Source organism: Pogoniulus pusillus, chromosome Z (assembly GCF_015220805.1).
Source record: "Pogoniulus pusillus isolate bPogPus1 chromosome Z, bPogPus1.pri, whole genome shotgun sequence".
Classification (NCBI taxonomy): Eukaryota; Metazoa; Chordata; class Aves; order Piciformes; family Lybiidae; genus Pogoniulus; species Pogoniulus pusillus.
This window is the reverse complement of record NC_087309.1, coordinates 83,436,493-83,450,878: the sequence shown is the minus strand read 5'-3', so window position 1 is coordinate 83,450,878 and position 14,386 is coordinate 83,436,493.

Sequence of the window (14,386 nt, the reverse complement as noted above, 5' to 3'; positions counted from 1 at the left end):
GCACTTAGTGCCATGGTCTAGTTGACTGTTTAGGTCTGGGTGATAGGTTGGACTGGATGATCTTGGAGGTCTCTTCCAACCTAGTTGATTCTATGATTCTATGATACTAAACATCTTTGCTTCTTAGAATATGGACCTCTAAAAAATTTACTGAGGACATATTGCATTGATTTCCGTGGGATTTGTGTTATGCAGCCCTGAATGCCAGGATATTAATGGTCTGTATAACAATCAGAAAATACCAAATCGTAACAGTATATCATACAAAATAGCTGAAAAGATGATAAAATGGAATGAGAGCCATTGCAGAACACTCTGTTCCTTTTTCTAGGCATTGTTCCCATTAAGGATTTAGAAATACTAGAGGGAGTTTAGAGAAGAACAAAAGCAAAATAATAAACTCTTAGGGGCTGATCCATGAATTAGAATTACACATTAAACTCTAAGTTCACAGTATACACATCAACAGTCAATACATACATACAAAGAATTTAGTTACCATTCCAAAAAAGAAAAAGAAAAAGAAGAGTTTTGGCAACTTATTTTTTTGAGGTCTGGTAGTTAAACATGCAAACAAGAAAATGTCAAAACTATTTATGCAAGCAAAACTACATTGCACAAGAGACAATAACAGTTAGACGACATACGTGGCCTATAAATATTGTATGAGGCTTGAAGGAATTGTTTATACTTTCTCATTTTCTATAAGAATAATGAGATTACTTTAAAGGAACATTTTTAGCTTCTTTCATCAGATAATATTTATGGCAGTGAAAAATACAAAAGTTGGAGAAAGGCAAATAATGCTGAGTTGGTGGTTACTGTAAAGTGGTAGAATGGAATAGTTCCAGTTGGAAGGGACTTCAGCAAACATCTAGTCCAATTGCACTATCACTTCACAGCTAACAGTGAAAGCTTCTTATGAAGGACATTGTCCAAATCACAAAATGGCAGGGTGGAAGTGACTTCTGGAGATCATCTGGTCCAGCTCCCCTGATAACGGATTTACAGATATCTCTCTTTAAGACACTGGCAGGCAGGTACAATGACCACTTTCCTAGGAAGCCTATTTTGGTGTTCAGCCACCATCTTGGTAAATGAATGGTTCCTAATACATAGTCTGAAGCTCCCCTTGTGCAGCTTTGGACCATTCCCACGTATCCTATTGCAGGATCCCACGGGGAAGGGTTCAGCAGCTCCCTCTCCCCTTCCTCTCCTCAGAAAGCTGTAGAGAGTGATAATGTCTCAGCCTCCACTTCTCCAAACTAGCCAGAGTTCTTGGCCACTTGCCATCTATCTGCTGGGCATCTGCCAAAGATGAGTCCTTTTCAAGCACAGGCAAAGAAATGCCAGACTCTAGGATGGATCTGGAAGACTGGGAAGAAAGGCTGTGCTCAAGGGCAGCAGCATGGGGTTTACCTTTCCCTGGCTGCTTTCAGCCATGTAGCTTGCCATGTGTGCTAGGCCTAGTTTTGTCCCTTCCCAAGTGCAAGATGCCATGCTTCCCCTTGCTGAACTTATTGGTTGATGCAGAGAGCAGCACCAACTTGTGACTCCATGCAGGAGGAGGGAGTTGGTGTTGCTGTAGTGAGGCTGCACCCATCAGTGCAGGCTGCTAGGACACCAGAGCCCTGGAATATAGGGACAGAGGGTGTGGTGAGGCAGATCACAGGCCTGAGGTGATGGGGTGTGGGTTAGCTGACAAACATGCACCCTGGGACCAGCTGCAGAGATGCAGGCCTGAAGCTGGGCAGCACTTGCCATCCAAGGCAACCATGCACCGGGACTTGTCACGTATAGAAAGACCTCTCAACATTAACATCCCATGCCTTCCAGTAAAAAGGGGCAAGGATAGCAACAGCACCTGTGCTGTTAGTAAAGTTCAGACATTTTATGTGTGCATATTTAATGATGCCCCAGTCCTGGTTTGAGTCCTCCCATGAGGCACCCTCCAAGGTCACTGACATGGTGGTGGCCTCTTGTTGCCTGTAGAGTCTTCAGGGTTGCTATTGTCTTCTTTGGGGGTCACTGTGCCCTCCCACCAGAGTGCTCACTGACCTGTCCACAACTGGAGGGCCTCGGCACAGTCCCCACTGACATGGATGGCAATGGAAGCAGAAGGGTGGCTGCCAGGACCCTCACCAACAGCAGCAGATGAGGTGCCAGAGAGCTCATCTGCACTTGATCTCACAGAGTTGCCAGAGGGGGCTAGGCCAGAGGGACAAGAGAACCTCCTCAAGAGGCAGTGTGGGCAGGGGCATGTGCGGGCTGCCATCCTACCCTTCAGCAGCATGGGTGTCCTGTCAGCCCATCAGACAGTGGGAATGCTTGCTGTGCTGATGCATGGAAACATGCTGTTGCATGGTGTGGTTTTGGAGGGAGACTCTCAGCATGTGGCCTGCCAGCCCTCTATTCATCCTGTGGTTTCCAAAGACCACCTCAAGCTCCCAATGGATCAAGGGCTGCAGGGCCTGGAGGAGTACTGGGTTGTTCTAAAAGTGGTTCAACCAGCTTGGGGACTGGATGCCATCCACAGGATGCTTGGCCACTCTATATTCAACCCACCATTGGGATACTTGACACTGAAGGAGGTCATGAGCAGCGTGGTGTCTCAGAGCTCCTCCAGCCTGGTGCACAACTAATAGTGTCTCACATGGTAACTGGTAGTGTCTCACATGGTGTATTGACATGCTCCATACTGCCATTATTCACTCTGTTGGCTCCCCTGTTTCTTCCAGCAGGGCATCAAAGACAGCACTTGGCTAACTGTGGAAGGCCTTGTCCTGTCATTCTGTTCTAGCCAGAAGGCACATGAGTGATCCCTTCTGCTCAGCACTTCGGTTCTCATTCAGGAAATACATCTTCTTTGGGGTCCTGGAGACAGGCTGCCAAATCAGATGGGCTTCAGGAAGATCTGTGGAGTTGAGGCTGCTTGAGCATGGAGGAAGGGAGGCATTGTAGCACCTCACAGCACACTCCAGTGCCTACGGGGCAGGCATCAAGGGTATAGGAACAAGAACTTCCTATCACTGTCTGGTGAGAGGGTGAGAGATAGTGCCATGTCACTGTCTGAAACTAGAGTGGCTTATGCTGGAGATAAGGAATCAAACCCAAAACTTCTATGAGGATCATGAAGCACTGAAGATAGTATTCCAGAGAGGTTGTGGCATAACTGAGCCTAGAGGTCTTCAAGACTTGAGTGGCCACAACCCAGAACACAACTGTCCCATGAAGGGATGCTCACTGAAATCCTGCAAGAGAAGGCATTGCAAATACATAATGCTTACATTAAAGCTAAGCAGTAAAGATTTCAAAGGTGCAACAGTTTCCATAAAGCTTTTACTTTCTGATTTCATTTAACTTAGCAGCTTTCACAATGTTTTATTCAGGTTAGGATAGTTCAGTTGGATGGAACCTACAATGATCATGTAGTCCAACTTCCAGATTACTCCAGGGCTGAACAACAGTTAAAGCCTATTATGAAGGACACTTCCAAGCACTTCTTTTGAAGGCATTGACAGGCATGGGGCTACCTCTCTAGGAAACTCCTCCCAGTGTTTGATCACCTTCTCACTAAAGGTTCCCTAATGCCAAAAGGCCAGTTCTTTATCCAACACATTGTGTACCAGTTCATCTCATAGTGAAACAGCCTCTCCAGGATGCTGTGAAAGGCAGTATCAAAAGCCTTTCTAAAATCCAGTAAAAACACCGCTATCAGTTTCCCTTCTTCCATTATGTGGGTAACCTTATTGTAGAAGGATCTCAGATCAGTAAGGCAGGATTTTCCTTTGTGAACCTGTACTGATTGTGCCTGATGACGGCATTGTCCTTGAAATGACTCTCAATGGAATCACAGAATGGTAGGGCTTGGAAGTGACCTCTGGAGATCATCTAATCCAACCCCCTGTCAAAGCAGGATTATCTAGGGCAGGTCACACAGGAACATATCCAGACAGGTCTCGAAAGTCTCTAGAAAAAGAGACTCTATAACTCATCTGGGCATCCTGTCCCAGTGCTCTGTCACCCTTACAGTGAAGCTTTTCCTTATGCTGAGGCATAATTTCCCATGTTCCAGTTTGTATCCATTGCTGCTAGTCCTATCACAGGGCATACTGCATGCAATATTGTATTTGCAATACCACATTGCAAAGAGACCAGCACCTTCTTCCTGACACTGACCCTTCAGAAATCTATAAACATTACAGTATCACAGTATCACAGCATCACAGTATCACAGTATTATTAGGGTTGGAAGAGACCTCACAGATCATCAAGTCCAACCCTTTACCACAGAGCTCAAGGCTACACCATGGCACCAAGTGCCACGTCCAACCTTGCCTTGAACAGCCCCAGGGACGGCGACTCCACCACCTCCCTGGGCAGCCCATTCCAGTGTCCAATGACTCTCTCAGTGAAGAACTTTCTCCTCACTTCGAGCCTAAATCTCCTCTGGCGTAGCTTGAGGCTGTGTCCTCTCGTTCTGGTGCTGGCCACCTGAGAGAAGAGAGCAACCTCCTCCTGGCCACAGTCTTCCTTTTTTCCAGACTAAACTGCCCCAGGTGTTTCAGCCTTTCCTTGTAAGACAGGTGTTCCAGTTCTTTAACCATCCTTTGTAGCCCTTTGATGGACACTCTCTAGTACATCCCCATCTCTCTTGAACTGAGGAGCCCAGAACTGGAAACAATACTCTGTAAATGGTCTCAAAAGGGCAGAGTAGGGGGACGGGGGGAGCAACCAGTAAGATCTCCATAATTCTCCCAGGTACTGAGTTTAGACTAACAGGTCTTTAGTTCCATGGATCTTTGATTTCTTTCTTCTAAATTGGAATAACGTTGGCCAGCTTCCAATCAGCAGGCACCTTCCCAGACTCCCAAGGTGATTGAGAACAGTCTTGTCATAACTTTCTCTAGCTCCTTCAGTATTCCAGAATGAATCTTACCAGGTCACATGAGCTTATGAACATTCAGCTGACACATCTGGTCTCTTAAAAATTTCAGTGTCAACAAATTCAAAGACACTGTTCCCACAGTCATGGTCCTCCAAGTTAGAACACTGGGCAGCTCAAGGTCTGTCATTAATATTACAGACTGAGGCAAAGAAAGTATCGAACAGCTTTGCTTCTTCTGCACCTCTATTTGCTAGGGAACAACCTTCATCAAGTATGAGTTGTCCTCCATTTTCCTGTATTATGGTTGACAAGGAAACTGGTGTCTCTGTTTAAAAAAAAACACCTTACAACGTTCTCCCTTTTTATGTCTTATGATCATGTTTGGTGCGATAAATAGTTAAGTAGCATGGCAGATTGCACAAAAATTCAGCTGGCTTTTACAAGGTTGCTTTGTAAAGAATTCTGTACATCTGTAGCCTCAAGAGATTACAGAAAGACTCCAGAGACTCCACATCAGCCTCCTCTCTCTATGCCATGTATTTGTGAAGTGGTTGGGAGCAGGCATTCTTCCTAAAAGAGTACTGAAGTGTATCAGGGTAACAATGGACTAAAATACACTGCTGCTGCTGCTGCTGCGGTTGCTGAAGCATGATTGCTGCATGCCCCCCGAGTTGTTAAGAGGCTTTTTCCCTCCTGTTGGCTCTTGTGAGTAGATCACAGAAAGCTTTCCTAAGAAGCAGTGGTGATCTAGTTGGGGGTGTTTCATTGCAGTTAGTTCAGATTCCAGGTACCTTAAGCTACCTCCTAGAATAGGGAAATCACAGAGCCAACAAGAGTTGAGTCCCAGGAGCAACCCCTGACAAAGATTTCAAATCAGCCAACACTGGTTCTGACTTTGGCATCCTTGATCAGTTTGAAATGTTCCTTTATTCAGTTGCCTGGATCTTTACTGGGTTTATCCTCATTGCCTCAAAAAGCGTTTCAGGTATCTAAGTATAAATAAGCAATAGATCTCAACCTAGAGAAACTGGACCTCTTTTATTTACTCCCACCCTCTAGACTACATCTCTCAATGCCAATTTGAATATTACGTTGTGTTCATGTACGTACAGAGTGCTCTCCACTTAAATTCTCCCCTCAGTCCTGCATAGTAACAGAATCTCAGTTCTGTTACATTACTGGGGCTTTGACATAAATTTTCCAGCAATAGTGTGTGGCTCAATATTTATATCAGAATGACACCCAGCCTTCAACAAGGATCTCAGTTTGTTATGGTATCAACTTTTTTGTGCAATGCAGTAGGAGTGCTGGCAATAGGGAGAATGTAAAAAGGCAAAGCAGTAACAGTGTCACGTAAACTGGTCCGATAGCTTGGGTCACATTAGTTATCTATTACACAAGTCTTTCTTTAGAGAACATGGTCTAGTAACTAACTTTCCATATTAATTGATTAGGCTGTCTGCCTCAGCTTAGTTATTTTCTGCTCCGCTTCTGAAAAGACTCAGTTCCAAAACCTGTGGTTAATTATGTTGTAGTTCACAGGAAAAAAATGCTTTTGTTGCCACTTGGAACCTTTAGAACAGGAAGGAAAATGTGTTCCTTAAGGAGGTACTAGAGAGTCTGGGACACAAGACAGTTTCATTTTTTATTTATTTATTTTTAATACTCTGCACACATACTTTCTTTAAGTCACTTTTTTCCAAGTATCCCTGTTTCAACTGAAGCTACAGTCCCAAAATACCCACATGGCAGTTGTCTCCATAGGGCAGATCATGGTTTTCTTAACTGCAGCAAATTTTCCAATTGGAATTCCAATCAGGACCATTCCTGGTTATTAAATCACTCAGGTAAAGGAAAAAGGGGGGGAGAAAAGAGAGAGAAAAATGCAGATACCAGTATTTTTTATTTTCATTCAAGTATGACTAAAAATCCAAGGGCAGGCTGCAATTCAGCAAAAAGATTACTAAATCAGAGATATGAAATGAGAGACAGGTTACTGGTATATGAAATGTTTTTCTTGGAAAGGACACAATGTATATGTTTGCACATCTGTCTATTTATAACATGAAACATGACCCAAGCACATTTTTCCTGTGCCACACTTCAAATATTGCATACACATGTAATGGTGAAATGCACTGAAAAACTGCCATTACAAAATGACCCAGTTTTGGGTTATCAAAATGTGTCAAAAAAGAATGATAAGGACAATTAATAAAGAAGAATAAGGATAATTAATAAGCAGATTCATGTAACAGGTTTGGAACTTGAGCTGAAAAGAACATGTTTCACATGTGGTGCTGAGTAATTTTTGTAACACTGGAAGTGCCTTTCTATAGTGCTCCAAGCTATTTTTTCACAGTTTTGATGCAGAAGACAGTGCATGTTCAAAACTTCTGCTAAATTTATATCCTAGTTCATTTCTGAAGCATTCACTAGAGAAATGGGAGCTCTTCTGTCCTTGTCTGTGACCATTCTACCACTCAAAGGTTATGGGAAAGAACATTAAAATGGGGTAAAGAGCAGCAGAATATGCAATGAAATCAAAAGAATTTCTCTCAGTGTAGCTGATTAAGTATAGCATCAGGCAGAAAGTTAAGTAAACATACAGTCATAGAAAAAAAATCCTGCACTGGGGGAAAGACTCCTTTGGCTTTTCTTGTAAGAAGAATTTGCTAGATGACAAGTCTAATTCTCGCAAGAATTTTGTTGCAAAATTTGCGCTCAACATTTGGACCTTATCTGTCAAGCAGAAAGTACAACCACATGCAGCATGAGAGAAACATTTCAGTTTGTATGACAAATGTCACTTGAAAATGGGCTTTGCTTTTAATTTAGGACATTGTAAACACATCAGGAGAAACTAGTTTTGATCATTTGCCAAATATTGCACAAGTATTTAGACTAATAAATATCCTTCTATAACAGGAAGTGTACTGTATATTTTATGTGTTCCCACAATTTTTAAGTGTAAGCCTCATCCTTTCTGTTTCACAGATGTTTCTAGAGAAAAAGAAAATTAGATAAAATAGCATATAATACTATTTGTAAAAAAAAAAATCAATCATCAGCTAAACAGTTAGGGAATATTAAGAATACATTAAGAGTCCACTTTAATTAGATGTCTTTGCTTACTGATTACCTTTTCAGACCCCAGGTTAAAGTCATTCCTTACTGAACAACATATGATGTATAGTCAAAATAATCCTAAATTGAATCAGTTATTTATTTTCACTGTGTTTTACAAAGAGAGGTCGTATTACAGCTGCTGGAAAAACAAACTGGTCTAGTTTTGTACACCATTATTTCCTACGCCTGTGGACCAGACCTGTGAATGCACACCAAATATTCTGTCTCATACTGCTGTTAGAAAGGCTATGGCATGAATGGAGATCTAAGGGTTTTGTCTGGCAAACTTTGCACTGGACTCTCCCTTTTGTATCTAAAATGCTGCAGGAAGGAAACAAGCCCAAACAACCTCTACATGTTTTAGGTGTGGCAAAAGCTCTCTTATTTATGTTCCCTTACTGTCTGGCTTGAAGGGCTGGTAGTATGGAACAAGCACAAATAGTTCCAAACATGGGAAGAATACTTCTCCTAACCATGCAAACAAAATGCACACTGTGAGATGGTATGTGTTAGATCAAGGAATGCATTGTTATCTTTAGTTGTGTATTCACAACAGAAAGATGATCTATTGTTACCAGAGTTAACTTCAACTAAATCCTGCAAAAATTTGGTGTGAGTCTGGGGAAGCACAAGACAGCATATAGACTGCTTAGCAAGTTCTTGGAACGAGTTAGTAATGATGTTTACATGCAGATATATGCAAAGTATGCAAATAGTAGAAGGGCCTTTAAAGTTTTAACCAATGAGTTTGAGAATGTTGGGAGTGCAAAATTAAGTGGAGTACAGTGACCATGACATGAGAGCTAATTACTTTCAAGAAGAGATGGAGCAATGTAAAATTAAATCAGCAGGGGGAAAAAATGTTAGAAATCTGGAAAGCAAGTCAAAGGACTAGAAGGGTTAGGAGAATTGGCATGGAATCACAACATTCTTTTGGTTGGAAAAGATCTCTAAGGTCATGGAGTCTGGCTGTCAATCCCACACTACCACAGCCATTAAACCATGTCCCAAGTGCCATGTTGACACGTTTTCTGAACACATGCAGGGATGGATGACTACGTCCCTGAGAAACCTATTCCAATGACTCACCATTCTTTCAGTAAAGAAATTTCCCCTAATATCCAATCTAAACTTACCCTGCCACAATGTCAGGCCACCTCCTCTCTTTCATCACTTGATAGCAGGGAGACCCACCCCCACCTCATTATAACCACCTTTCAAGTAAAGTGCAAGGAAGTCTCTCCTCAGCCTTCTCTTCACCAGCATTCAACACCAGTTCCCTCAACTGCTCCTCAGGGCTTGTTTTCTAGACCCTTAATCAGCTCTGTTACCCTTTTCTGGACATGCTCCAGCACCTCAGTGCCTTGCTTAAACTAAAGGTCCAAAACTGAACACAGTACTTGAGATGCAGCTGTTGCGGAGAGGGATTTCTCTATGCCTCCCTTATTAGGGGGAGGTGAGAAATTAATTTGAGGATGTATTAATTTTTTATAAGAAATATTTATTAAAATTAATATTTACAAACTCATGCCACCCCCAACCACTGTGTAATTAAATATAGTTCTAGTGCAAAGTTATGAAAACTATTAGTATATGATATATTTACAGGGATTTGATTATTAACTGGAAATTATCATCAACTATAGACAGAGAGAGATTTCCCTCAGGCTTAATGCCTGCTTAACAACTATACTGTCTGCTCAGCAGCGGCTGAAACTATGTCTGCTCTAAGGCAGAGGTAACTTAATTTACAAAGGAATCAAAGCTTACTTAGATATGTTGCCCTTAATTATTAATCACCCTCCTGGGATTGTGTCACAGCACGTGTCCAGTGTGTCTGGGTCTTTGTGAGGCTGGAATCTTCCCGGCTTGTGAGGAGAATGATAAGTGTTCCCAGTCTCTGGGGTAAACAGGATTTCTCTAACCTTTTCTCCTGGTGTGAAGTGGTCTCTGCCTCCATGCTGCTGGTTTTCTGGATGCTGCGTATCCAGGAATGGTCGGCTGGCAGGATTCCAAGTACAGGAGAAGGATTTGTCCGTGCAGCTTCGAGCACGGTCTTCTCACAGCCAGCAGGCTGTGTTTGTGGGTTTGCAGACAACCTAGAAGGTCTGCTGTCCTGATTCTCCAGGCTGTAGCAGTGGGCATGCAGTGTGTGCCAGGCTGCTGGGAGACTGAGCTCTGTAGATAAATCAAGATAGTTCTTGGCTTAGGGGGCTATCGGCTCCCCATATGTATCAAGTGCAGGCGTGAACGTGCTCTGCTTCTAAAGTTACGCAGACAGGTTAACTGCACCTTGAGATCAATGCAAGAGGGCTGAGCCTCAGTGAGTATGTAGGTGAAGGCCAGATCCTATGTCTAGGCCTTGCAAGCAGGTCAGAGCTGCAATGTGGATCAGAGAGCTGAGTCTGAACAGCTAAGTCTGAACCTCTGAACACGTGGTGCTCCTTTGCACCCCTCTTTATAGACTGTGGGCCGAGATTCGTGGCCCCTTTTGGCCATCTAAAGTGACCAACCAGGCTGGCAGTAAGCCAAACCTTACCTTAATAGGCAGCAGCTGTTTGCCTGGACCCTCCCAAATATGGGGATCACCTGGCCAGACCCCAGGGATACACGGACTGGGTGTGTGTGTTACACAACCTGTTTACTACCATGGGTCCTGGCAGAAAAGCATGTCCAGGCATGTAGAGGCATAGGGAGACCTCAGTTTTGGCGCTGCAGCCCCTCCACCACAGCACCCTCACCGGGGCAGAGCACAGGGGCACCTGCATTTCTCTGCTCTTGCTGGTCACATTATTCCTGACACAGGCCAGGATGCTGTTTGCTTTCTTGGCCACCCAGGCACACTCAGGTGCATTCAATCCTCTCATCCAGATCATTAATATTAAGGAGAACTGGCCCCAAAACTGAGCCCTCGAGAACATCACTAGTAACTGGCTGCCAACTGGATTTAACTTCATTCTCCACCACTCTATGGGCCTGGACAGCCAGTCTGTTTCTAATTGAGTGAAGTGCCCACCCATCCAAGCCATGAGTAGCCAGTTTCTCCAGGAGGGTGCTGTGGGAAACAGTGTCAAATACTTCTGTAAAGTCCAGGCAAAGAATATCCAGAGCCTTTCCCTCTTCCACTAACAGGGTAACCCTTTTGTACCAGGTTAGGTTTGTCAAGCAGGATTTGTCCTTCATGAACCCATGCTGGCTGGGCCTGACCACCTGGTTGCCCTGCACATGCTGTATAATGGCACTGAAGACAATCTGCTCCAGGACCTTTCCTGACATCGAGGTTACAGTGATAGGTCTGTAGTTCCCTGGGTCCTCCTTCCAGCCTTCTTATAGATGGATAACACATTTTCCAGTCTCCAGTCAGCTGGGCCACCCTTGGTTACCCAGGACTTCTGGTAATTGATGTAATGAGGCATGGTGAGCACTCCTGATGGTTGTCTCAGTACCTTTAGGTATAAGCCATTCAGTCCCATAGACTTGTGCTATGTCTAAGTGATGCAGCAGGTTGCTAACCATCTTCTCTTGGATTAGGGGGACTTCATTACACACCACACCCCTATCTTCCAGCTTAGGGGGTTGGGAATCCAGCATACATGTAGTCTTACTACCAAAGACTGAGGCAAAGAAGGTATCCTGAGGTACTCATATGAGTATTACATTCAGTTTTGGGCTCCCCAGTTTAAGACGGACGGGGATGTGCTGGAGAGGGTCCAGCAGAAGCCTAAGAGGATGATTAGAGGACTGCAGCACATGCCTTATGATGAGAGTCCAAGGGACCTGGGGCTTTTTAGTCTGGAGATGAGAAGGCTGAGAGGGGATTTAATAAATATTTATAAATATCTGAGGGCTGAGTGTCAGGAGCAGGGGGACAGGTTCTTCTCACTTGCTCCCTGCGGTAGGACAAGGAAGCAATGGATGTAAGCTGTGGCACAGGAGGTTGCACATCAACACAAGGGGGAACTTCTTTACTGTAAGGGTCACAGAGCACTGGAACAGGCTCCACAGAGAGGTTGTGGAACCTCTTTCTCTGGAGACTATTCCCTGACAAAGTTAATGCAAACATGTGGTCAAGACACTGTCTGTACAGGACATCTATAAGAGTCTCTGAATGGGCTGGGTGCTTTCACACTTGCAGATACTCAAGAACTTCAACTTTGTATTCTTACAAACTTGAAGTAAAGATTTGTGAGGTTCTTGCTTAAACAAACCTCTGAAGCTACCTCAAATATTGCTGCAGCCATTCTTGAGAAACTGGGTGACAGTGAGAAAAAAAAAATACATTGTTCCTTTAAAAAATGAGAGGCAAACTCGAACATTATGTATCAATCTAATTGTAAACACTTGCAAGTCAGTGAGGAAACAGGCGAGGACAAACAGGAGTTGATCATAAACACAATAAGCTGTCTTAGTCTGCCATGGGGGGAATAGGTTGAGGAGCAGGGAGAAATGAATAGATAGAATATATCTTGACTGCTGTAAGGGTTTTCTGTCTCACATGACAGATGCATAGTAGGCTGGGGACGTATGATCAAGATGAAATTGCTGAAGTGGGGATGCAAAATCTGTAGCATGACAATAGCTCATGGTGAGTTGACAGTTTTTCAACATTAAACAAACCCTAGACCAAAAGCAGTTTTGCAGTAGCCCATGACTAATTTAATCTGCTAAATATTTTCATTAAAACTGTGAAAAGGTAATAATCCATTTATTAAATTAGCAGACAATTTGGAGCTGAAAGAGAATGTCTGTAAAGTGGAAGACAGGTTGAAGATTCACTGTGATCTTAGCAGATTGGAGGAAGAATGTGAAGAAAAATAGCACAGCTAGCTGTAGGCAACATAGGAGGCTCCTAGAGTGCCTAGATGACAACTTCTTAAGACAAGACATTAACAGCCCTACATGAGGGGATGCATTATTGGACCTGTTGGTCACAAATGCAAGTGAAGTCATCAGGGATGTCAAAGTGGAAGGCAGTCTGGGCTGCAGCGATCATGTGCTAGTGCAGTTCACTGTCTTAACGGGTATGAAGCCCATGAGAAATGCAGTTAGGACTCCAAATTTTAGAAAAGCAAAATTCCAGCTCTTCAAGGAATAGTAAATAGGGCCCTGTGAGAATCATCCCTCAGGGACAAGGGAGCCAAACAGAGATGGCAGATCTTTATGGATGCTTTCCATAGAGCACAAGAGATCTCAATCCCCAGATGTAAGAAATCAGGCAAGGAAGGCAAGAGACCACCATGGCTGAGTCAAAACCTGCTGGTTAAATCAAAAGGCAAGTTAGAACTACATAGGAAATGGAAGAAGGAACAGGAATCCTGGGAAGAGTATAGGGATGTTGGCCATTTCTGTAGGGACAAGGTCCGGAAGGCCAAGGTGTAGGTGGAACTTAACTTGGCAAGGGATGTAAAGAAAAACAAGAAAGGCTTCTACACGCAGGTAAACCAAAAAAGGAAGGTACCAGAAAGAAAGTGTACCCCCCTGATGAGCAACAGTGGGGAACTAGTAAAAACAGACGAGGACAAGGCTGAGACTCTCAACAGCTTTTTTGCCTCAGTCTTCACTGGCAACCCCTCTCCTCGTGGCTCTCATGTTGATGGCTTACAATTTGGGAGACCAGGGAGACAAAGTCTCTCCCACTGTAAGTGAAGACGAGGTGCTTGACTATCCGAGAAACATGACGATATGTGAGTCCTGTGGACCTGAAGAAATGTATCCCAGTGTCCTCAGGGGATTAGCTCATGTGGTTGCCAAATCACTTTCCATGATATTTGAAAAGTCCTGACAATCAGGTGAAGTCCCTGGGGAGTGGAAGACAGGAAACATCACACCCATTAAAAAAACAAAAAAGGGTAGAAAGGAGGACCCTGGGAACTGCCATCCTGTCAGCATCACCTCCATGTCTGGGGAGACCATGGAACAGATCCTCCTAGATGCCATGCTAAGGCACACGGAGGACAGGATGGTGATTCAAAACAGCCAGCGTGCCTTTACTTGGGGCAAATCCTGTCCGACTAACCTAGCGGCTTTCTATGATAAAGTGACTGTAGCAGTGGATGAGGGACAACCTATGGATGTGACTTATCTGCAAAGCCTTTGAAACGGTCCCCCACAACACCCTGCTCTCCAAGTTGGAGAGATATGTATTTGATGGGTGAACTGTTCAGTGGATAAGTCATTGGCTGGATTGGTTGCATCAAGGGTAGTGCTCAATGGCTTGAAGTCAAGATGGAGAGCAGTGCCACGTGGTGTACCCCAGGGGTCCGTACTGAGACCTGTACTGTTTAATAATTTGATCAATGTTATAGATAGTGGGATCAAGTGCACTGTGAGCAAGTTTGCAGATGGCATCAAGCTGAGTGATGCTGTCAA